General features: G+C 41.9%; 1 protein-coding gene across 1 annotated transcript in view; it reads right to left on the bottom strand.

Annotated features, from left to right (window-relative positions):
• SAMD12 (sterile alpha motif domain containing 12) overlaps positions 1-25,462 on the bottom strand; it is a 325,551-nt gene that overhangs the window by 214,833 nt on the left and 85,256 nt on the right. The window lies entirely within an intron of this gene.

Raw genomic sequence — 25,462 nt, 5'->3', positions numbered from 1 at the left:
TGCTGGCTCATATTTAAATTGTCCACTAGGATTCCAAGATCCCTCTCCCAGTAATTACTATTGAGTGAGGTACCACCTATACTGTACCTGTGCATTTTGTTTTTCTTGCCTAAATGTAGAACCTAACTTTTTTCACCATTGAATTTCATTTTCTGTTTCAACAATTACAGTATAGCCCAGATTACGGAGAGAACTTTCCATGAAAAATCTGGGAATTTTCAAAATGGATTGCTGGTTTTTTGACAATCAATGACTCAATGTCAAGAAAAACAAAGTATCTGGTTCAGAATAATATTTGACATACATTTTGTCAGTAGAAGGTTACAGCGTTCCGTGCGCCTTTGGCATTTAGTCATGCCGGCCACATGACCACAGAGACGTCTTTGGATAGAGCTGGCTCTTCGGCTTTGAAATGGAGATGAGCACTGCCCCCTAGAGTCAGGAACGAGTAGCACATATGTGCGAGGGGAACCTTTACCTTTTACATTTAAGATATAAATAACAACATGGTAACTTTTACACTGTTATAAAAGTTAGATACTGTTATATGCTGCAACTTTTATACTAAAAGTTAACTTTTAACTTTTAATGCATTATTTTGTAAAAATATCCCCCCCCCCAATTTCCTAAAATAAGAGGCATAGACAGGTTTGCCTGTCAGTTAAGGGCAGGGAAAAAATGCAGGAAACTTCATATAAGATGCAGAGAATGCCTCTAGCTTTGATAACTTCAAACAGGGCTAGCAAGGGAAAATATGGTTCCAATCCAGCTGTTTATTCCGTGACCCGTCAAAACCGCGGAGGACAAAATCGCGATCGACGAAAGCGCGCATGTGACGTCATCACAGCGCGATGAAAAAAATTAAAAATTGAAATAAAATTGAAATTAAAGCAAGCCGATTCACATAAAGGTAAGGGTTAGGTTTAGGGTTAGGGTTAGGTTAAGGGTTAGGGTTAGGTTTAGAGCGTTAGGGTTACGTTTAGCGTTAGGTTAAATGTTAGCGTTAGGTTTAGCGTTATGTTAACGGTTAGGTTTAGGGTTAGATTTAGGGTTAGGTTAAGGGTTAGGTTTAGGGTTAGGTTTATGGTTAGGTTTGGGGGGGTTAGGGTAAGGTTTTCGCTTTATTTTTACATTTTTCGATCACAGCGCGATGTTTTCGTCGTGCTGTGATGACGTCAAATGCATGCTTTCGTCGAGCGAGATTTTGTCCTCCGCGGTTTTGTGGTGGAACCGTTTATTCTATAGATATAGTATTCTTGAAGAGCTTTAATCAATCTAACCATTATGAAAGGGAAATTTGACCAAGCACTTTTTGCAAAAATCAGATTCAGGAAGCAAAATAAAATGAGATATACACTCTGAATAGGTCCTTCTAACAAATGTCCGTTGGCATCTTTCCTATGGAAGGTCTAACTATGTCAATTTTCATTATATGGTGAAGTCCCAGTACTAGGTACCTTTTCAATAGTCCAAATAAATTTTTGTTAATTTGCCATCTTGCCACAAAATTGCTGTGGCTTATTCTAAAGGCCATGTTGATTTTTCAGCACATTTGGGATGCCTTTAAGAGAAACCTGACTTTTCAGTCCTGAAAATGCAGCCCTTTAGAGCTGGATCTTTTCAAAAGCTGTTGACTATTTCTGAAAAATAGCCATTACAAATCTGATCACCAGAAATGCACAAAAAGGGCATCAGACAAAAAAGTGTGACCAAATTAACATTCAAAGTGTAATCCTGAAATCCTCAAATGGTTCGGCCTCATTGCAGTAACATCTTTTAAGAACACCAAAAGATTTTAGTGAAATTATTTTTAAGAGGTGTAGTTAGCTTTATAGAAAAGGAATTTGCAATACAAAAACAATAAAAAACACATTAAAACAGCTTTATTCCAAATAAAGTCACTGAATTTTAATACCCATTAAGTCAATTTTATTCTAATAACCATTTATAATCTTCAGGTTCTTGTTGCATTGTTTAAAAAAAAATAAGTCAATCAGTTTCAACAGACTTCAATATAATAATAATAAACAATATAACATTATAATGTGTCATGACACAGACTGAAATTTAACATTGATTTTAGTAGTTGAATTTACAATAAAAACCCTTGATTTTATCTCAGAAAGTAGCTCATTTACCAGATGAACAAAACAGCAACTTTTAAGACTACAAATGCCTTTATGGCAGTCTCCCTGTGAGGAAAATTGTAGTGGTCAGTTAGTTTTCGCTTTCCGCGAAACCCCATCACTCTGCCATCACTCTGCTAAACAAATATTTCCCTCAACATTGTCAAACTATTTACTAAGTCTGCATTACTTTTACTATTAATCTTCTCTTCATTGCTATCACCCATCTCCTCCCACTTATGACTGTATGACTATAACTTTGTTGCTTGTATCCTTATGATTTATATTGTTTCCTAGTATAATTTGATTGCTTATTTGTACCCTATGACTGTCATTAAGTATTGTACCTTATGATTCGTGACGAATGTATCGTTTCTTTTATGTACACTGAGAGCATATTCACCAAAGACAAATTCCTTGTGTGTCCAATTGCACTTGGCCAATAAAGAATTCTATTCTGTTCTGTTCTGTTCTGTTCTGTTCTGTTCTGTTCTGTTCTGATCTGATCTAAAATAAGACCCAACTGGAAAATAAACCCAGCGTGATTTTTCAGGATGCTTGGAATATAAGCCCTACTCAAAAAATAAGCCCCAGTTAAGATTGTCAGCCAGACGGACACATTTAGTACCATAATCCTCCGAAAATAAGATCTAATGTATCTATTGGAGCAAAAATTAATATAAGACCCAGCCTTATTTTCAGGGAAACATGGCATTCATGCTTAACCAGGTCATTTGTACAAACCCAGAAAAGAACTAATTCAGTAATTGTGTCTTTGTTAACATGCAATATAAGTAGTCCTCGACCTATAACCACAATTGAGCCCAACATTTCTGTTGTTAAGTGAAACAATTGTTATGTGAGTTTTGCCCCATTTTACGACCTTTCTTGCCACAGCTGTTAAGTGAATCATTGCAGTGAATAAGTTATTAATCCAGTCATTAAGTGAATGTGGCTTCCCCATTGACTGCTCATCAGAAGGCTGCAAAAGGTGATCACAAGATCTTGGGACACAGCAACCATCATAAATATGAATCAGTTGCCAGGCATCTGAATTTCGACCACACGATCATGGGGAGTGCTGCAAAGGTCATAATTGTGGAAACATTGGTAACCAGGGCCGGATTTAGATGAAAAGAGGCCCTAGGCTATTCCACTTATGAGGCCCTTTCACCTCCCATTTTTAAGTTTGTAAATTACCTGAGAGACAATAAAATACATCATTACTGTGATATATATCAATATATATAGCTGGCCTCCCGACGGAGGGCCACTCTGCTCTGCGGCAAAGGCAGCGAGGCCAGCCGCCTCCCCTGCTGAGCTCAGCTGCCTGGCTCGGCCCCCTCACCCTCACCTGCCTGGCCGCTGGTGTGCTCCGCATCAACGGGGCGGCTACTGGGAGAGGCTGCGCCTCTCGCCCGACCGCCGGTGCCGGGAACATGGGTGGGCTCTCCAACTGCTGCGGCGCTGGAACGATCTTAACCAATACATTTTTATGTTTGTTTATTAGTCATATGCATAAAATTTCTCCTTATTTTCGGTTCAGTGTTTTAGTGTTCACTGTTTTTAGAATAGTGTAATTTTAATTTTGCTAACAATTTGAATGTAGGTCCCTCTTGATCTTGAGGCCCTAGGCTGAAGCCTAGTTAGCCTATAGGAAAATCCGGCCCTGTTGGTAACTCACATTTTTAATGCTATCATAATTTTAATAGTCACCAAATGAACTGTTGTAAGTTGAGGACTACCTGTAGCTATTCTTTCATAAAATCCCTTTCAGATACATACCCAGCTAAATGTCTATGGAAATTCTCAGTCACCCAGGACATGGTTGTCCTAAAGGTGCTTTTGCAAGAGGCAACTGGACTCCTTTTCTTTGAAGATGTTTCGCTTCTCACCCAAGAAGCTTCTTCAGCTCCACCTACCCTCAAATCCATAATAGATAGCCAGAGCTGAAGAAGCTTCTTGGATGAGAAGCAAAACATCTTCAAAGAAAAACCCGAAAGCCCAGTTGCCTCTTGCAAAAGCACCTTTGGGATAACCAGCTAAAGTTTTGATGCTTGATTTTATAATCCAAAATCATCACCTGGGAATTCCTTATACACTAAAACGGAGGAGGACACTCTCTCGGATTCAAACTCTGTGAAACAAAACATTGTCTCAACAACAAATGGAACCATAGCATGCCATTTCTAAGGATTGCTATCTGTTGTAAAAACAACTTTTTCAAGGCTTATCCCAAGTAAAAAAGTATAGGCTATTGGGCTACTTACTCCCAACAAACATCAAGTGGTTATGATACAGTTAATAATTACCAGTGTTGGTCTTCCCATAGTTTTTAGGCAGACCGTAGATCTAGGGGTGGTATTCACTTACTTTCCCTACCGGTTCGCAAATGTGAGCACGCGCCAGGGGTGGGTTCCTGCCAGTTCTAACCTCTTCTATAGAAGAGGTTCCACAAATCTACAGTGCCATTTAGAACCAGTTCCAGCTCCCTCCCCTCGCCTGTCCGCACATCATCAAGATGAAGAGCGAGAGGAGGAATTCTGGGAGTTGAAGTCCACAAGTCTTAAAGCTGTCAAGTTTGAACACCCCTGGGGTTTTTTTTCTAAAGGGTTAGGGGTGCAAGGGTCTTGTAACGTGACAGCTTTAAGACTTGCGAACTTCAATGCCAGAGTTCCTGAGCCAACATTTTGATTGCTAATCAAGAGCGTTGTTAAGTGAGTTCCACCACATTTTACAAGTTGGCCACACCCAACAGTCACATGGCCGGCAAGCCATTCCCACCCAGTCACATGGCCAGCAAGCCACTCTCACAAAGCAGGCCACACCTACAGAAAAGGTTCTAAAAAAATTTTACCACCACTGGCGCGCGCCCGTCCACGCATGCGCTCGGCCTTCCGGCCATGCACTGTGATTGCTCGTGCAGCTTGCACGCATGCATGCTGCTTGAAAATATGCCTGAATAGGACGACATAGAGTGATTTCCACTACCAGTTCGGGGGAACCAGTCTAAACCGGCTAAATAATACCTCTGCATAGATCCCATTGCTTTTTTTAAAACTAAAGTGTTTAACTGTCTACAATTTGAGTTCTGTCCTTGTCTGCTTACCTTATCCAAAAACTTATTTCCACTCTTTTCTGCTCCTTCATAATTTTGCTTCTTCAGGCTGAATGCTGACCTTACTTCTCCTCCAACCTCTGATGTATGTTATTTTGTTACTCAACACTTTTTTTTTAAGACTATATCCTTGATTCTGAGTTCCTCCTGCTTTCTGCTTCAGGTCTTTCATCACAACATCCCAATCTGACAGTCTGGTAAAAACTTTGATGTACGTCTCAGCTTTGTAGGTCCCATCTTCCTGTTATCTTGAGACCTGAACAAGATCTGCAAAGTATCTTTGAGAAAATAACGTTGGCAATGCCCTCCTACACCCTGGTAACTAGCAACTGCTGGAAAATTAATGCCTTTTTACTGCCTTGTAAAAGTCCTTCTGTGCCTATTTAAAGCTATTTTCAAGTGATTCTATCACAACCGCAGCTGCTCTAAGTGCCTTAACTACAGGCTTGAGCAAACAAGCTATCACAGTGAGGAAAGTTTTACATAACATTTCTGAGAAACCTAAAATGGTACGGAACCCCACGGATACACTGGAGAGTTTTTGTTTTGGTTTTTCGACCGAGATGTGTAATTTAATTGTAGATCTTTGCTTTTTGCTAGATGAATGATCTCACAGCTCAAGCATACCGCTGAATACTTTCTGCAAGTCAGCAGTTCAAAACTATGTAAAGTAATAGAAATTTGCTTAGCCAAGACACAGCATAAAATATACATAAACACGTCCGTGGAGAAGAAGTGGCTCTAGATAGGATGAGCTCTGGAAGATGGATTTTCAAGTCAGGGTCACAAGAAGAAGCAGCACGGCTTAGGTATCTGTTTCTGGGTGATAAAATCACTGAGAATCTGCATGTAAAGCATCTAAATGGATTGAAAGGCCTTCATGGCTTGGGACAGGGTTATCAGAGGGACCAGCTCTTGCCAGTCACATCCACCTGACCCACTAGAGCAGGGAGGAAAGGAATGATGTAAATGCTTCTTTATCACAATGGTACTAACTGATCACCAAATTCTTGCAAACATGGAATAATTGTTGGAGCTGCTGCTCCATGCTCCGCTCCACCTTATAAGCCAATGTCTTGAGCCACACCCAGCATCAGGGGTAGGTTCCTGCCAGTTCTAACCTCTTCTATAGAAGAGGTTCCACAAATCTACAATGCCATTTAGAACCAGTTCCAGTTCCCTCCCCTTGCCCGTCCGCACATCATCAACATGAAGAGTGAGAGGAGGAATTCTGGGAGTTGAAGTCCACAAGTCTTAAAGCTGTCAAGTTTGAACACCCCTGGGGTTTTTTTTCTAAAGGGTTAGGGGTGCAAGGGTCTGGTAATCCTTGCGTGCTTCAAATGCCAGAGTTTCTGAGCCAACATTTTGGTGGCTAAGCAAGAGCATTGTTAAGTGAGTTTCACCACATTTTATTTATATATAAAGTTTTTTTATTTTTTCATTTTCATAACATATAACCATATGTATACTATTAGATAGCCAACATCGTACTATATTATTAAATGTTTACATCAATTCATCTTGCCATCAACTCCCACTAACAATTATTGGCTCTTCTGTTCTCCATACACCATATTTGTCACTTTCTTCTCCCTCTCTCTTCCTCCCTACCTCCTTTCTTCCCTCTGTCATCCTTCCCTTCCCTACTTCCCCTTCCTCTCTCCTTCTCCTCTCTCCCCTTTCCACTCCTCCTTTCTCTCCTCCTCTTCCCACTGCCCTCTCTCCTATCCCTCTCTTCTTCCCTTACCTCTCCCCTCTACTTCACACTCTTTATCTCATTTACTTGGTGTATTTCAGCTTCTGAGCAAGCTCAATTTTATGTTGATGGTATTTATAATTCCTTTTCAATATACATATTTAATTTTTTTATGAGAGTTTCACCACATTTTATAAGTTGGCCCATACAATCACATGACTGCCAAGCCACTCCCACTCAGTCACATGGCCAGCAAGCCACTCCCACAAATCAGGCCACACCTACAGAAGTTCTAAAGAAGTTTGAAATCCACCACTGCCCAGCATCCAGTGGCCAATCCCTCCCACATTTCCACTTTCCCTCCCCCTGAGCCCATCATCAGTGTCCTATTGGAATGCATACAGTCAAAGACTTCCCAAGCAACCCCCTCCCTGCTGGCCTGTTCCTCCATCCATTAAAGCTAAGTTTCATTTCGGCAGTTTAAAACGCCCCCAGGGAACGTCACTGATAATTGCCACCTCTGTAAGCCTTGATTACATTGAGTCATGCTTCCTGGCTTGCTGATAATAGCAGCCGTTGCCTCAACTGTTTGGCTGAGCTCCAAAGGCAAGGCTCCAGTGAGGCTCCAGCAGTTCAGGGGCTCCAGCAGGGGCAATGAAGATTAGCCGGACGATGGTAAGAATGCAGTACACCCATGTGGCAGCCTTGGACATCACTGATGATGAGGCTGACAGTGGGTTCCATGACCTAAGGAGGTTCATCCCAGAAGAACGCTGGAATATTCCCCAACAATTCCCTTTACCAAAAACCCAGAACTTTCCCACTTAAGTGCAGCCACGAGACCAAGGTTAGGCCACAGAGCAATGGCCTAATAGTCCACTTGAACGTTGCTCAAACAAAATAATTCCACCAGGCAAATTTTAATCCACCAGGCAAAACTTGCATCCACACACAAGAGAGCTCACGAGACAAGAAAAATCCGACATCTTCAAGGCATGTTTCAAGTTCAAACATGCCAAGAATTAGCTCATCTTCTCCTGAGCTGACATCTGAGGAGGTATCTGGGGAACCATCCAAGAGAGACATCACACCTGCCTTATAGCAATGGTATAGTAACAGCTGAGTTTCCATAATCTGATGCTCAACCATAGACTAGGTTTTCAGATTAGTTTCCTGGCTCATACCAATAAGAGACAGACAGCAGACTTAGTCTTTCTGTTCAGCATAACTGGGCATGTTCCTCCTCTCTTATACCCTATTACTATCCCCTCCCACAGTTGACGGGTTTAACAGGATTGATGAATGAAACCATTATTCTGAATTCACACTAGACATTGAACTACAAACAAACAAAAGAGGTTGCATTCACATCACACCGTAAGCTACGAAGAAAGCAGAAGCAGGCTAATATTAACTGGAGCAAATGCACGACTTTTTCATATGATCTAGTTAAATAGGTTGGGTGAACTGCCATTGTGTGTGTGTGTGTGTGTGTGTGTGTGTGTGTGTGTGTGTGTGTGTGTGTGGTGTGGCTGCTCCATACATACAAGAATGCTCCTTAGCACTAGCACTTTGGATTTGTCTTACAGCACACTTTTTAGCACTTAGACTTATATGCAGCTTCACGGTGCTTCACAACCTTCTCTAAGTGGCATACAAGGTCAGCATATTGCCCCCCAACAATCTGGGTCCTCATTTTACTGACTTTGGAAGGATGGAAGTCTGAGCCACATCAGGATGTGGCTCCAAGCTGTGGGCAGAGTTGGCATGCAATATTGCATTCTAACCACTGCGCCACCAGAGCTCCTGGGTGTTTCTTAAATTGATCTTCACAATCGAAGTGTGTGTGTGTGTGTGTATAATATTTTTATTTTATAATACAGTATATATAATATTTTTATTGTTTTTAAATTGCAACTTCCAGTTCTATATTGAAGTGTGTTTTCTAGTTATCCAAAGTGTTCAAATGTAAACAGCATCATAATCATTATAGTCATAATCAATAGAAACATATATATTAGATAATATAGATCGATATTAAAAAGTATACTATCTTCCATATAGACATCAATTATATAACAATCAAAGTATTTACTAATCAGTTTCTCTTTCCCAAGTTGTCCTTATTTTCACATAAATCCTTTTCACTCATCTAACCTCTGCATCTCTCAACTAGCCATTTGTAAAATGATTCTCATGTCATAAAATATTCCGAGTCTTCTTTTTCTTTGATTTTTAGGGTTAACCTACCCATTTCTGCGCACTCCAATATTTCTTTTTATTATAATTTCATCAGTAGGGGTTTCTTCATTTTTCCAGTATTGTGCATATACGATCCTGGCTGTTGTTAAAATATGTAGAATTAAATACGCACTTCCTTTATTATTCTATTCTGGTAACATGCCCAACAGAAATCGCTCAGGTTTCAAGTCTATGTGTTGTTTTGTCATAGTTTCCAGCCGTATACGAATTTTCTTCCATTTTTTTTTTGTTTTGGGACATGTCTACCACATATGATAAAATGGACCTTGTATTTGATTACAGCTTCTGATGGGCTAAAGCAGGTTTATATGGAGAACCCAAGTAAACATGGCACACAGTACATGAACTCAGGAAGATAGAAGTAACTTTCCTTCTCTTAGCGGTAAGGGACTGAAATATTCTGTTGACCCTTCTCCCAAGGCTGCCCCAATCTTGCCTCTTTTGACCTTCTCAGAGACGACCTACGGCTGAGCGGCGTTGGAAAAATGCCTATAATAATACTTGTGTCATCTCTATAGGGCCGTGATGGCACAGCTATGGCAGGCGTGCCACAGGTGGCACGCAGACCATATGAGCCATCAGCTCCAGCATGACTGTGCATGCCAGCCAGCTGATTTTCAGCCTTCCAGGGGGCTCGGGGAGGCTGTTTTTGCTCTCCCCAAGCTCCAGAGACTTTCAGGAAGCCTGGGGAGGGAGAAAACAGCCTCTCCCGACCCCTCCGAAGGCCCTCTGGAAGTTGGAAATAGATCATTTCCGAACTTCCAGTAGGCCCATTGGGCCCGTTTTTCGCCATCCCCAGGCTCTGGAGGCTTTCCTGGAGCCTGGGGAGGGTGAAAGCAGCTTCCCCCATGCCGGAAATACTAAGCTCAGCTTGAAGCGAGTAGTGCAGTGCACCTGGGGAGTTCCGGGGGGGGGGGTTGTGCGTGCATGCACACGTGGGGATGCACTTTGCATTATGGATGTCGGCACATTCTCACCCTATTGTGCACGGGCCCTCGCATTTTTGGCACCTAACAACAAAATGGGCCTGTGATGGGAACACGGTTAGCCATCACTAAGGTGACCAGACATCCCTATTTCAGCGGGACAGACACGATCTATAACAATTTGTCCCGTGTCCCGGGGTGTTTTTAAAAAGTCCCGATTTTCTGACTTCATGTTGAAAGCCCAGTGGATTTGCTTAAGAAATCCTAACTGAGGCAAGACAAAAGACACTCTGTCTAACCTCTCTCTCTGTCTCAGTACTTTCATTGAAGATATTAAAATGTTAAAGCAAGAAAATGGACCCCGCCCCCGCCCCTTTTACTCACTTTTATAAGAAAATATGACCCAGTACCATAGAGCTCTAGGAAATACTTGGCTAGAGAGGTAGCGAGTGTTCCTTCCTGGATTTTCCAGAGGGGAGGGACATGGAAGTTGGAGGTCAGCTCGTGTGGGAAAAATGGTGGCAAAGTTTATTTGAAAAATATTTCCCTGACTAATTTCACTATTTTAATTTGCTCAGTTCTTTGTATTAACATCTACATCATTCTGGATTCACTTGGAGTGCTCACTTGTGCCTGCTGGTAAGTGAGCTGGGTTTTTTTCTTTTATTTTTTTAAGGTATTTTAAAATAATATTTTATTGTGCATAGGATTTTTTAAAATATTTTTATTCTGTGTGGATTCTTTTTTTAAATTGTCTTAGACTATTTAAAAAAAGATTCTATCCAAAATAAATTGAAGTGAAACCATTTTTAAAAATTCTATGCACAATACTTTGAAATGTTTTACTTCAATTTATTCTGTGTGGATTCTTTTTTTAAATTGTCTTAAGACTATTTAAAAAAAGATTCTATCCAAAATACAAAATACCAGCTGCAATTATTCACTTAAAAACTGTGGCAAGAAAGGTGGTATAATGGGCTTAGTGACCAAAGTTACAATAGCATTGAAAAAAGTGACTGATGACCATTTTTCACACTTAGCGACCATTTTCACACTTAGCGATCGTTTCAGCATCCTCATGGTCACATGATCAAAATTTTGATGTTTGGCAACAGTTACAATTTATATTTGTAAATTGTAGTTATGTTGAAATAAAAAAAATATTACAATACTATTTTTGTGTTGTATGAAAATTTTAGTTGCTCCATATAAAATTTTAAGTATTTTGTTTTGTAAAGCAAAACCACAGCACTTGAAGACTAGGCCCTGGAGGGTAGAAAAGACTTTTTTCCCCCTTCGTGAAACTTCAAAGTAAGAAGAGAAACACCTCCCATTACTTATGGCCGTGCTTTATTTGTTCTGACAACTGAAATCCCACGACTCACAAATGTTCAGGCTTGATGAACAGAGTTAAGCCCGGTAACAACTGGACTCTGAAACAAGGGAAATCCAACTTTTTTTAAAAAAAAAGACAATCCTAAAATTCTCCTAGAGAGAAAAGCCAGGAAAACAAGCTTGTCGCTGCCTTTCAAAGAAGGTGGCAATCAATCAAGGGTGTTTGCAGAGATAATCTTTGGGTTTTAGTCCTCCCGAGTTGGAAACCAAAGGGAACCAATCATAAAATGAGATGGCAAAGTTTTAATTTTTAAAAGTGTCATCCATTAAATGGTGAAGAAATCCCTGCCTGTGTTTTGATCTAAGGATCACTCACAGGCTTGTTAAGTTTCATTTATTTGTTTGCTTTAAACTTCGCTTTTTTGCTGGAGATAGGATGGAAGGCCGCTAAGAAAATTAAAAATAAACAAATAATTTTAAAAAAGGGAAAACGCAAACACAACTAAGAGAACAGATGGAAGTGTTACTGATGGAGCCAAATCTTCCAGTTCTTTGGGGCATTTGGTCTATTCCACCATACCTAGTCTTTCCATTTATTTTGTTTATATGCTGCCTGTTTCATTATCAGAATCATATAAAAATTAAACAAAGACCACAAACAGTATCTTCGCCACCAGGCACTTCTAGCATGGCATGTTCCCGTGGTGCAGCCCACCCAACAACACAGAATACACCTCAATAAATCAATAAGTAAAAAAGAAATCCCTAAACCCAATAAGAAATAAACTAACAAACATATCGTAAAGCTTCTCCTTCCACATATGTGCTAGTCGTTCCCGATTCAAGGGGGCAGTACTCATCTCTGTTTCAAAGCCAAATAGCTAGCAGTGACCAAAGGCATCTGACGGTGTGGTCATGTGGCCAGCATGACTAAACGGCCAAAGGAGCACTTCCCACCAAAGTGGCCCCTATTTTTCTACTTGCATTTTTGCATGCTTTCGAAGTGCTCGAAGCATATATGTGTGTATGTGTGTATATATCAGTGGTGGGTTGCAGGCGGTACACCCAGGTACAAGTGTACCGGAACCTGCCCGGAGCACCAGATACCGTTCTGGTACTGTGCACCGGAGGGCCCACCTGCCCGTCTGAGCTCCTTACCGGTCTTTTAAGTCTTTGGCATTTTCTGCGCATGCACATGGCACGTACAGCGCCTACGCGATGTTCCGCTGAGCAGCTGGAGCATTGCGAAGGCTCACAAAGGCACTAAGATGCCGCCGGGCCCATTCCAAGGTGGCGCAGTGGTTAAATGCAGCACTGCAGGCTACTGCTAGATCAGCAGTTCAGCGGTTCAAATCTCACCGGCTCAGGGTTGACTCAGCCTTCCATCCTTCCGAGGTGGGTAAAATGAGGACCCAGATTGTTGGGGGCAATATGCTGACTCTCTGTAAACCGCTTAGAGAGGCCTGAAAGGCCTATGAAGCGGTATATAAGTCTACTGCTATTGCTATTCCAACTGTATCAGTTGGATACAGCCGGGCCCATTCCAACTGTATCGGTTGGAATGGGATCCGGAACCCACCACTGGTAAACACACACACACATATCAGGGGTGGGTTGCCGATTTGCGTGCAAAAAAAAATTGAAAAGGAAAAAAAATTCTGCAATGAAATTTGTTCTGTACCTGTGCAGAACCAAAAATCAAGCTGGCAGCACCGTAGGAGAAGCAATTCGGGGGCATGGCAGGCCTGGGTCGCTACCAGTTCCAGGGACCTAGGCTGCCCAGGCTGCCAAGTTACTACCTATTCGGGCAAGTCTGCAGGAAGCTATTCAACAATATTTTCATTGTCAATTCTGCTGCTGGTTGCTCTTCCTCTTGTCATTAGCTTGGTCTTGTTTATATTTAATTCTGGTCTCATTTTTTTTTCACTGTGCTCTTGTCATGCAGATCATTTGCCTGTGCAGCTAACAGAATAGTGTTATTAGAATATTAGCATCAAAATGTTGATGCTTTTTCCTCCAATTTGGGAATGGCTCATCTTCTTCCAATTTAGCCAACCTCTCTCTATATTCTATATATGGGCTGAATAAACAAGGAGAGAACATACAAGCTTGTTACACTCCTTTGCCAGTCTTTGTCTCCATGTTTTGTGCATATACTGTGGCTCCCTCACTTGAGGATCATTGAATGTTCTGAAACTTTAATTGTTCTTCCACATTTGACATAGTTAATACAATCGAAGGCTTTTCTAAAATCAATGGACCACACCCTAAACTCTTTCTTTTTTAACAGTTCTTGGTTTTCTTCAGTGTTTCAGTACTGAATTTGTAAAATAAATGAATATTAAAATATACCAGAATACAAGTATTGAGGAGTCTGGACGGAAGCAAAGAAAAACATAATGTACAGAAATCTTGCAGATTTGGAGATCCCGTTCAGAGTTTTTTTTAAGATGGGGAGGGGCACATTTTGCGGTCACTCTCTCTCAGCCCAACAGGGTTATCATTGTGGGAAAAATAGGAGGAGGAAGGAATAAAAGTGTTCACCTTCTTGAGTTATTTATAAAAAAATAAATAAAGGTGAGGTAAGAGAAAGACAGAGAGAGAAAGACTTGGAATTTTAAGGTAGCAATCATAAAACACCGATTTACCGGTTATCAGGTAGATGCTCTTCCAGGGCATGCTATACAATCTGTTAAATGTTTGGCATCTGATGACAACTCAATAGCAAGATTCTGACAGAGGGTACTTTATCCTTTTATTGAAAGGGAAACTGTCACAGACATTTTGATAACAAGTCTTCTACTTCTAAGAAACCTGCTTCCCCATCATTGAGTTCACTTGAGTAGAGCTTTCTCTGCTTCCTTGATAACCACCCTTTGATGAAGAAGAGACGTAACTAACCCTTCACCAGCTAATGGAGGAATCTCCAGATGTTATGAACTTGCAGTCTTATCTTTCTTCTTTCCTTGGCTTTGAAAAGACTATTAATCATCTCTGTTACCTTTGCTATTTTTTCACTTGGTATATAGGTAAGAATCCATTTAGTTTTCCTTGGGTTCATTTAAAACAAAAATTAAACAACAACAACAACAACGGAGAAAGCAATAATGTCTCAGGGTACTGATTTGGGATGCCAACCTCATCATTCATTCCCTTATTCTTTCATCTGATGTGTATCCCATCCTTCATTCAGCATGTCAGAGTGTGCACAGTGTGACTACTATTTTGAGACCATACAGGAGCAAAATACAGTACACAGAGGTTTGTCTTTCAAACAATGGTTTATCTACAAGGTGTGTGTTTGTGTATGCGTATAATATATATACATACATACATACATACATACATACATACATACATACACATACACATACACATACACATACACATACACATACACATACACATATACAAACATATATATATATATATATATATATATATACACACACACACACACAGACACACACACACCATGTTTCCTAAAAGTATGACAAGGACTTATTTTCTTTTGCCACCCCCACCCCCAAAATAAGCACTTGGTTTTATTTGGGGGGGGGTCTTATTATTTTTGAGGTGTAGGGGACAGCGAGCGTGGTCACCTCATGGCTGCTGCTGGGTCGCAATATTTTCTGGGAGGGCTTATATTCAGGGAAACAGGGTACATACATACATACATACACACACACACACACTAGGCAAAACCAAGCAATCAATCAACCTTCAAGTACCCGGAAGCAGACATGGAACGAGAGACCGCCCTCATAGGGCCTCTCTTATATAGACAGCCTCTTAAAGTGATAACCTGCTGACTCATTCTTATTGCATCATCTCGGTTTACAGCCTTACAGCAGCTGGTCAGCTATGAAATCATCATTACCTTAACATAGCAGCTCAAGTGCTTCTCTGTTTGAATAAAGCTGTTTAAGTTTACCTCAGGCGCCTCCTGTCTCGTCAATCCCTCGGTCCACTTCATATAGTATACCTGCTCTTTCACCCTGTTTCTCCCCAACAATCCTGTAAAGAAGGTTGGGCTGAGAAAGAATGAGTGGTTGAAAATCACCCAGTGAACCTTTATAGTTGGCGGGGGTGGGGGGGCTAAAATCTGGCTTCCTCTACTCCTAGAAGAAACTTTCCCTACTCTTGATATAGTTTTTAATAGTTTTAGACCAGCCTTCCAAAACCTGGCACCTTCCAGATGTCTAAATTTCAAATTCTAGAATTCCTTAGTTAGTCATTGCTGGGATACAATTCCAGTACTTCTGAAGGCATAAGAATGGGGACGTACAATTTGGCATTTGGTTAATAAATGGAGAAACACCTTTCAGAACAGAACAGAATAACAGAGTTGGAAGGGACCTCGGAGGTCTTGTAGTCCAACCTCCCGCTCCAGCAGGACACTCTATGCCAGTGATGGCTAACCGTTTTGTCCTCACATGCTGAAAGCATATGTGCACGACAACGCACATGCATGTTCCCACACCCATAATGCAATGCAAGTGTGACACACACACATCCTGCGCATGCATGCACAACCCCCTCCCCCTCCGTGCCCTGTTTTGGGTCTAGCAGGCCTCCCTGAAGCCTCCTGGGGCCAACAATGGGGCACACCGAAACACCCCTTGGCCATTTTGGGCCTAGTAATCCCCCCCATGCTCCTCTTTCCCCCGCACATGAGCATGCAATCTCCCTCCCCCCACGCATGTATGTGTGACCCCCTGCCCCTCACACATATGTGTGCATCTCCCGTGTCTGCAGCAGAGAGCTGAAAATCAGCTGGCCGGCAGAAGGCCAACATCTATCTCACTTAGCAACAGAAATCTTGGGCTCAATTGTGGTTGTAAGTCAAGGACTACAGGTGACTTTCCCCCCATCCAATATAATGTTTTCCTCCTGCTTATTTTCAACAATTTGCAAAATAATTCAAAGTAAAGATAAACTAACTCAGCTAACTAAAAAATGGTTTTCCTTTTTCTTTGGAATTTTCATTTGTGCAGCGTACTGAAAACAGTTTTAAGGATTGGTTCAAGAGTGCAAAGCATCACCCTGATTCTTTCCAAAATCTGAACTCCTTGTATGCATGTAATTAAATAATATATATTTCCTATGACAACAGAGAAAGTGAAAAATACAGAACAATAGAAAATTTAAGTGTTCCTCTCTCAGAAATTTTAACATCAGAAATCAGCAGTTAAATTACAACTTAATTTAAAAAAAACATGGCAGAGGAAAATAATATTCACTAATTTGTTTATTCTACCTACCGTATTTTTCGGCATATAAGATGCACTCCCCCCCCCCCACACACACAGACAAAGTGGGTGGAAATGTCTGTGCATCTTGTACAACAAATATTGCCAAAGCCCCGCTCATCTGCCAGTCCACACCCTTTGGCTGTTTTCAGCCTCCGCATGCTCCATTTACAGCCCATTCCAGGTTGCATCTTATACAGCAAATGTTGCCAAAGCCCCACCCACCTGCCGGCCCCCACCCTTTGGCTGTTCTTGGCCTCTGCGAGTCGTATTTTTAGCCTCCGCATGCCCCGTTTATGGCCCTTTCCAGGCTGCGGGGATTGCCATAGCCTGTCACTGCTGATCAATGCGTGCCACATTTTCAGCCTCCACACGCCCTGTTTTTGGCTGGTTCCAGGCGGCAGGGATCGACGGCGGTGGTGGTGGTGATTGCTGCTGCCTGGAACAGGCTGAAACTGTGACACGCAGAGACCGAAAACTGGCTGTGCGGAGACCGAAAACACAACGTGCAGAGGCCGAAAATGCACAGAAGCGGCGATCGGCAACAATGTGCTGTGGTGATCCCCACAGCCTAGATTGGGTCTAAAATGGATCATGTGGAGACCAAAAATGGGATGCGTGGAGGCCAAAAAGACAACACTTGGAGGCACTGGTGGGCTGTGACGATCCCCGCAGCCTGGAACAACTGATAGGCCATATTCCAGGAGGCTAATCCAATCGGCAATCAGCTGCTCATGCTGAATCAGGCTGCATGAAGCTGACCAGCCTATTTGCTGCAAGGATGCTAGCCAGACGAATACTGATAGATGCTGGTAGGCAGAGGCAGAATTTTTTTTCTTGTTTTCTTCCCCAAAAACCTAATGTGCATCTTATACTCCGGAGCATCTTATACTGTGAAAAATATGATATATGCCTTCTGCTGATCCAACTGAATAAAGTAGCTTACATTTAAATTTTACAAGAATAAACAGATAAAAACAAATTGATTAAAATGCAAACAGAAAACCCATCACTTATTTTTGAAAACAGAAAGACGTAGCTACCTTAAGCAATGACTCTTGTAGCTTAATGGGGAAATTTTAAAAGGATCCCTTGAATTAAATTCCTTTTTTAAAAAAAATCCTTTCAATTCATTCCCAAAGGCTGGAAGATGTATTATTGTGTGTCTCCAGAACCAAGAGAAAAAGAGTATCGTATTTTGTGTTCAAGCTCCCCCTAGAGGAGCTAAAAATTATTCTATGTCTCCCGAGCATCCTGCTGGAAAATCCATTACAAATGAGACAAAGCATTGTTCTTCCCTCTTTTTTTTTCCGTACCAATTTATCAGAGATACTTTGCACAAAAATATACACTGTGATATCTCAGCACTTGATGAGCTGAATGAAAAAAAGAATGAATGACAAAAAAAAAAAAAAAGAATGGAAACACCGACCTAACCAAAGAGCACAGTAATTAGAACCTGGTTCTCCAAAGTCTATGCAGAGTTGTTGGAATACACCTGGTCACTCACAAGGCTAAGGAGGATCAGACCTGATAAATGCTTTGAACACCACTAGGAAATCCAAGGATGTCTATCCAAGACCATTTCCATACTTTTATTTTTTATTTTGGTGTCATCAAGTCAGGTGTTCTGACCCAGGCTTCCTTAGAAAGCAAGAAGCAAACGTTTTGGTCTTTTATTTACATGACTGTGAATTCCCTTCATTCACAGTCAGCAAGACTTTAGCAAACAGTCTTTCAGAGGAATGTTTATCCACGTGCACCTTATCTGGATTGGAGGGTGCAAGATAACTAGTTTCCAAACGCAGGGCAAGGCAAAACTTGACACAGAGTCTCTTATCACCACCAATAGAACGTTCCACTCTTGACACCCCCGAATGAATGAATGGTTTCCTGCAAAAGGCAATTCCCCGCTCGTTCTTCTTTTGTTTCCTCTGGGAGGGGTCAATCACCTCCAAGTTGTGGTTTTACTCGTAAGTCGACCCTGCTTTATTCGTTGTTCTTGTCTTCTGGCAGCTCTGCGCATGCACACACTGGGAACAGGCTCCAGCTGTTCCTCTGCCTTGCTGCTGTCTAGCTCCCTCTTTGCCTCCAACACAGAGGCCTCATCTGAGCTTTCCTCAGCCCTCAGGACCGGCCCATGTTCCTCCCCAACTTCCTATCTCTCTGACTTTGCTGCCAGCAAAATGCAAGGACAAGTCCCTGAAGTTTTCCTGGCAAGGTTTTTCAGAAGTGGCTTGCAATTGCCTCTGTTCTAGGGATGAGAAGAGTGACTGGCCCAAGGTCACTCAACTGGCTTCGTGACTAAGGTGGGACTAGAACTCTTAGCTTATGCCTTAACTATTATACCAACCTAGTCCCATGCTACAGCTATAAAGCATATCAATGGTGGGTTGCAGGTGGTACGCCCCGGTACGGGTGTACCAGAGCCTATCCGGAACACCAGGTACCGTTCTGGCACGGTGCTCCGGAGTGCCCACCCACCTGTCCAAGCTCCTTACCAGTACACCCATGTTACACCTATCCTCCGCGAGCTGCACTGGCTACCTATTGGTCTCCGGATACGCTTCAGGGTGCTAGTTATTACTTATAAAGCCCTACATGGTATTGGACCTGGGTACTTGAGAGACCGCCTTCTGCCGATTACCTCCCACAGACCCATTCGATCCCACAGATTAGGCCTCCTCCGTATTCCATCTGCCAGCCAATGTCGGCTGGCGACTACTCGGAGGAGGGCCTTCTCTGTGGCTGCCCCGGCCCTTTGGAACGAGCTCCCCGTGAAGATTCAGACCCTCTCCACCCTTCAGGCCTTCCAGACGGCCGTGAAGACCTGGCTGTCCCAGCAAGCCTGGGGTTGAGTCCCCCCCCCTACTCAAATTTGCTGTGTCTGTTGTGCTTTTAAATTGTTCATATTGTCTGATTGTCTTTGTCTTACTTTTTGTAATTTCCCCTCCCTTGGCTTTGTTCAGCCGCCCTGAGTCCCTTGAGGGAATAGGGCGGCCTACAAATTGAATAAACTCCAAACTCCAAACTCTTACCTGTGTTTTAAGGCTTCCGCGCTTCCGCGAACGTGCATGGCTCATACAGCGCTTGTGTGACACTCCGCTGAGCAGCTGGAGCGTCGTGGAGGCTCACGGAGGCGGTAAGATGCATGCGTGCGCTGCGCACATCCATGTGGATGCTGCCGGGCCCATTCTAACCGTACCAGTTGGAACGGGATCTGGAACCCACCACTGAAGCATATGTAAACATGTCCATGAAGTTACCAAGAATCAAGCATGAATCAAAGGAGACGTCCATTTCGAAATGACTTTCTAATATCCATATTGAATGTACTTTTTTAAAAAAATTAATACATACAAATGTAGAAATTTTGAATTATAAATAACTGGGGCGGAGCAACAGAGACAGAGAAAAGAGCAATTACATGAAAAGCATAATTTCTAATATTTTGGAGAGATGTACCCACATTTTAAATTCATATGCAATATTTCCATCTTAGCAGTGATTGCATAAATAGACTTGATGTATTAGTATAACTTTGTTAACCTAGATAAAAACCAAGAATGAGTGAAATGAATTTTAATCAAAGGGATCTTGGAGAATTTTTACTGCTGGGTTTATTTTTCAGCCATGGTTATTTTCCACAGTTTTAACAATCACTGATCAAGAGAAATATGTAATTTATTTTCCAGTGTTTTACTAGGATCAATCTGGCAGGCCAAAAAACCCCCAAACAAAATCTAAATTAATTTCATTTATCCTATAATTGTATACGTTCTGGAAAAAAATAGGTCACAAACTGACATTATCATTAATTATTGAAGACTGTTAAGCAATATTTTCCATTTCCTCCTAAATTTCCGAACCAAATGAGTAACTAAATGGACAAAGCCACCAGGAACATTCAGCATTACTGTAATGCCATTACAATCCCTCCAGCACCATTTACTAAGTCTTTGATTAATACAATGCAGTTTTATGTGAATTTTGGATAAACTATACATTTTTTTATAGCCAGTTCTTGTTTTATGGGCAAGCCACTTGCTTCAAGAATACTGGCCAATTGGGATGATTAAGGAATTTGATTTTTTTTAGAAATTCTACTTTGTCAAGAATGGACTAATGTGTAGATGATGGCTTAGCAATGCATCTTCTTGTGTAGTTTCCTCAGTTCTTCACTGCAGCTTTCTACAGTCTAAACCAGGGGTCAGCAACCCGTGGCTCTGGAGCCGCATGTGGGCTTTTTCATCCCTCTGCTGTGACTCCCGGTTGCCAGTTGGCGCCATAATTTTGAGAGGAGCTTCTGGTTGAGAAGGGGGAAAGCACAGAGCTCTAGGAGGAGACTCTATGGCAAGGGGCAGGATTTCCAATCAGCTCCACAATTGATAGGGCTTCCAGTTAGGACAGGTAGAGGAAAAAGGACGCCGCGCTAGGAGGAGACTTTATGGTGGGGGAACTAGACTTCTGGTTGGCTCCATAATTGAACAGGGGGACTTCCAGCTCTTTGAGTGTTTAAGGTTGCCGGTCCCTGGTCTAAACACATTAAAAAAATTCCCCCAGCAGTTCGAAAGCATTCAAATGTGAGTAGATTAATAAGGACCACTCAGTGGTGGGTTTCATTTTTTTTTTACCACCGGTTCGCTTGTGTGCACTTGAACACTCACGCAATCCTTTTGCACATGCACAGAAGCATCCAGGTGGACCCTCCCGCCACCGCCACTACCAGGTCACCCAATCTGGGCCGAACCAGAAGCAACCCACCTCTGGTACTTCTGTGGGAAGGTAAAGGTGCATTCCATGTGCCTTTGGCATATAACCATGCTGGCTACATGACCACAGAAGTATCCTTGGACAACTATGGTTCCCTCAGCCACGAAACGGAAATGAGCAACGCGCCCTCGAGTTGGACATGACTAAACAGGGAAACCTTTACTCTTATTTCAGTATGTCTTGGGAAGTGGTTGCCAAACTACAGGTGATGATTACCATGAAAAGGATTATTATTTTTTTCAAATTGCATAGAACTACAGTAAGGAAAAGACTGATTTACTCTTAATTCCGACATTATCGACTCCAGAGGAGCAATGTTAAGACAAGTGCATGATGGGGAGAATTAACTGGCTCATCTGAGATAGAGATCCAGGTCCTTGGGCCAGAATAAGTAGAGTCCCCATTTTTAGGAATTGTAATATACTTTAGTGGCATTGTCCATTTACTGCCCATTTACTTTTCATGATATGTGTTGGGTTTTTTTGTGTTTCAAGCCATATACATGCAATAAATAAATAAATATCTTAGAGCAACCATTCTTCAAGGTCTCTCACCTTTGGTATAAGTGAGATAATTTAGAAACTAATAGAGAATATATGCAGTTCAGGGTTGAGCTGTATATACTGTATATACTCTCTGGAGCCCTTGGTGCTCTCTGAGCTTAGTTGTATTTTTCAGACATTTCATTAACTGACTAGGTAGCATCTTCAGTGATATAAGCACTATATTTAGTCTGGTAACAAAACATCTGGCAACTACCCAGAGGAGAGCCTTCTCGGTGGCTGCTCCGACCCTCTGGAACGAACTCCCCGTGGAGATTCGTACCCTCACCACCCTCCAGGCCTTCCGCATAGCCCTTAAAATCTGGCTGTCCCAGCACGCCTGGGGCTAAAGACCCTAACCCCACCCGAATGGTATGATTGTTGTGTTCTCTTTTAACAATGTATTGTTTTATGTTCATAACTTGTTTTGTCCTCCCCTTCCCCAAACTTGTGAGCCGCCCTGAGTCCCCTCAGGGAAAAGGGCGGCATACAAATAAATAAACTATAAACTATAAACTATCTGCAAGAAAACAATAGCAATAGCATTTAGACTTATATACCGCTTCACAGTGCTTTACGGCCCTCTCTAGACAGTTTACAGAGTCAGCCTATTTGCCCCCAACAATCTGGCTCCTCATTTTACCAACCTCGGAAGGATGGAAGGCTGAGTCAACCTTAAACAGTTAAGGATCAAACTGCTGGCAGTCAGCACAATTAGCCTGCAATACTGCATTCTAACCACTGTGCCACCATAGCTCAATAACCAAGTTCAGAGAGCACCCAGTACTCCACAATTTAGTAACTCTGTCACATCTCAAGTATGTTCCTAAGGAAAGCTACAGTACATACATTGGGATTTACTGCCCAAGAGCCAAGGTGGCGCAGTGGTTAAATGCAGCACTGCAGGCTACTTCAGCTGACTGCAGTTCTGCAGTTCGGCTGTTCAAATCTCACCGGCTCAAGGTTAACTCAGCCTTCCATCCTTCTGAGGTGGGTAAAATGAGGACCCGGATTGTTGTTGGGGGCAATAGGCTGACTCTGTAAACCGCTTAGAGAGGGCTGAAAGCCCTATGAAGCGGTATATAAGTCTAACTATTGCTATTGCTATTGCTATTTAGGTTTTGAAGAGACCCCCCCTCCCCTTCCTGGCAGATGAAGCTGCATTTTGATAAAATCATAAGCTCAGTGTCTTCTCTAATGGCAAAGGTAAATGAAATACACGTAACCAGGGATTCAAGAGAAGACTTGTCCAAAGAATAATTTTCCAAGGAAGACTTTCTAAGTGATCAAACAATGACTCTAGGAGCCAGCCACCAAAGATCTTATTATCGAGATCTTATAAACTATTAAACAGAAGTATTGTTGCTTTGCTACATTATGGTTTGTTCCTTCTCACCTGTCTGCCCCAAAGATCTGGTTTATAGATTGCATTTCACATTATTTAAAATGATCACCTTTAATCTGTAAAGATACCTTATGTCAGGGTTCCTCAAAGTTCCATTTTATTAGAGATGTCATATTGCCACATCTGGAAAAACCCAAATCTGAAAGCTTCCAGGTTTTCCTCACCCAACTGAAAGTTGAGGATCCTGCCCAGTACCCACATGCCCATCACATGGTCCAATCAGGCACTCCCAACTGGAGATGCCTCCCAGTCACACCATTGCAGCTGCAGGGCAAGGTGTCCTTGACTTTCTGAGAAAGGAATGTTGTTTAGACTATACGTATATCTCCCATACTCCATATAATTCCCCCCTTCCATTTTCCCACAGACTAAAAGTGGCAGTCCTGAAGGCCCAAAGCAAGGGATGGCTTACAGACTTGACACCTTAGTTGCACTTTCTTCTGTCTAGAGCAGAGGTGGGTTCCTACCGGCTTGGACCGGTTCGGCTGAGTAGGTAGTAACTTGGCCTGACGTGCCCCCGAACTGGTTCTATCGGCGGCACCATAGGCAACGTCATTTTGTTTTTTTGCTTCTGCACATGCCCAGAAACATTTTTTTACTACTGCGCATGCACGTGTAACGCACATCAAGCGGCGTGCACGCAAAGCACATCCCCGAGCAAACTGTCAGTAACAAAAGCTGGAACCCACCCCTGATCTAGAGCATATCTGCAAGAGCAGTTCAAGTCACAGAATCTGGGGACTAAAAAAAGGAGGACAATGTCTGGTGAATTAGTCAAAAATGATACATGAATCCTACTCAGATTTTCCAATGCAGCTTTACTCATGATTTGTATCAAGGGAATAGATGCATAGCTTATGCAACATCACTCTTCTTGCAATTTCATACAATTATTCTCTTCCACTTTGTTTTTTTTTTATAAAATTGCATTGAGATGAAGAAAGTGTTGTTCAATTGTATTGCTGAATTGCCATTGTGTTTCTTTTTGCTGGGTATGTTTTATATATTTTTCTTAAGTAAGCCTTTGAGAGTCATTCTGATTGTGGCAGCATAGAAATATATCTAATAAATGTTCCTGGGAGGACAGATCTCAGGCTACTTTATGAATCAGAGTCTTTTCAAAAATACGATAAAAAAATAGGCACGTTTGCTAATCTTCTATCTGTATATATCACTTTTATACCAAAATGTCTTTGTTTTTAGAAACTTTAGTCCCCAAATAAATTATCTGAATTATTAAGAGCATAGTTATTTAACTACACATAGTAAGGTTCTACATTTAGGCAAGAAAAACAAAATGCACAGGTACAATATATGTGGTACCTTGCTCAATAGTAGTAATTGTGAGAGGGATCTTGGAGTCCTAGTGGGCAACCATTTAAACATGAGCCAGCAGTGTGCAGCAGCTGCCAAAAAAGCCAACACAGTTCTAGGCTACGTAAACGGAGAGATAGAATCAAGATCACGTGAAGTGTTAATACCACTTTATAATGCCTTGGTAAACACTTGGAATACTGCACTCAGTTTTGATCAACATGATGTAAAAAAGATGTGGAGACTCTAGAAAGAGTGCAGAGAAGAGCAATAAAGATGATTAGGGGACTGGAGGCTAAAACGTATGAAGAACGGTTGCAGGAACTGGGTACGTCTAGTTTAATGAAAAGAAGGACTAGGGGAGACATGATAGCAGTGTTCCAATATCTCAGGGGCTGCCACAAAGAAGAGGGAGTCTAACTATTCTCCAAAGCACCTGAGGGTAGGAGAAGAAGCAATGGGTGGAAACTAATCAAGGAGAGAAGCAACTTAGAACTAAGGAGAAATTTCCTGACAGAACAATTAATCAATTTCCCTCCAGAAGTTGTGAATGCTCCAACACTGGAAGTTTTTAAGATGTTGGATAACCATTTGTCTGAAGTGGTGTAGGGTTTCCTGCCTAAGCAGGGGGTGGACTAGAAGACTTCCAAGGTCCTTCCAACTCTGTTATTCTATTCTATTCTATTCTATTCTATTCTATTCTATTCTATTCT

The sequence above is a fragment of the Thamnophis sirtalis genome, unplaced genomic scaffold, assembly GCF_051295495.1.
Source record: "Thamnophis sirtalis isolate CommonGarterSnake01/CBP01778 unplaced genomic scaffold, rThaSir2_p1.2 scaffold_2, whole genome shotgun sequence".
Lineage (NCBI taxonomy): Eukaryota > Metazoa > Chordata > Lepidosauria > Squamata > Natricidae > Thamnophis > Thamnophis sirtalis.
The sequence above is the reverse complement of the archived record's forward strand: the minus strand, read 5'-3'. Positions and strand labels throughout refer to the sequence as shown.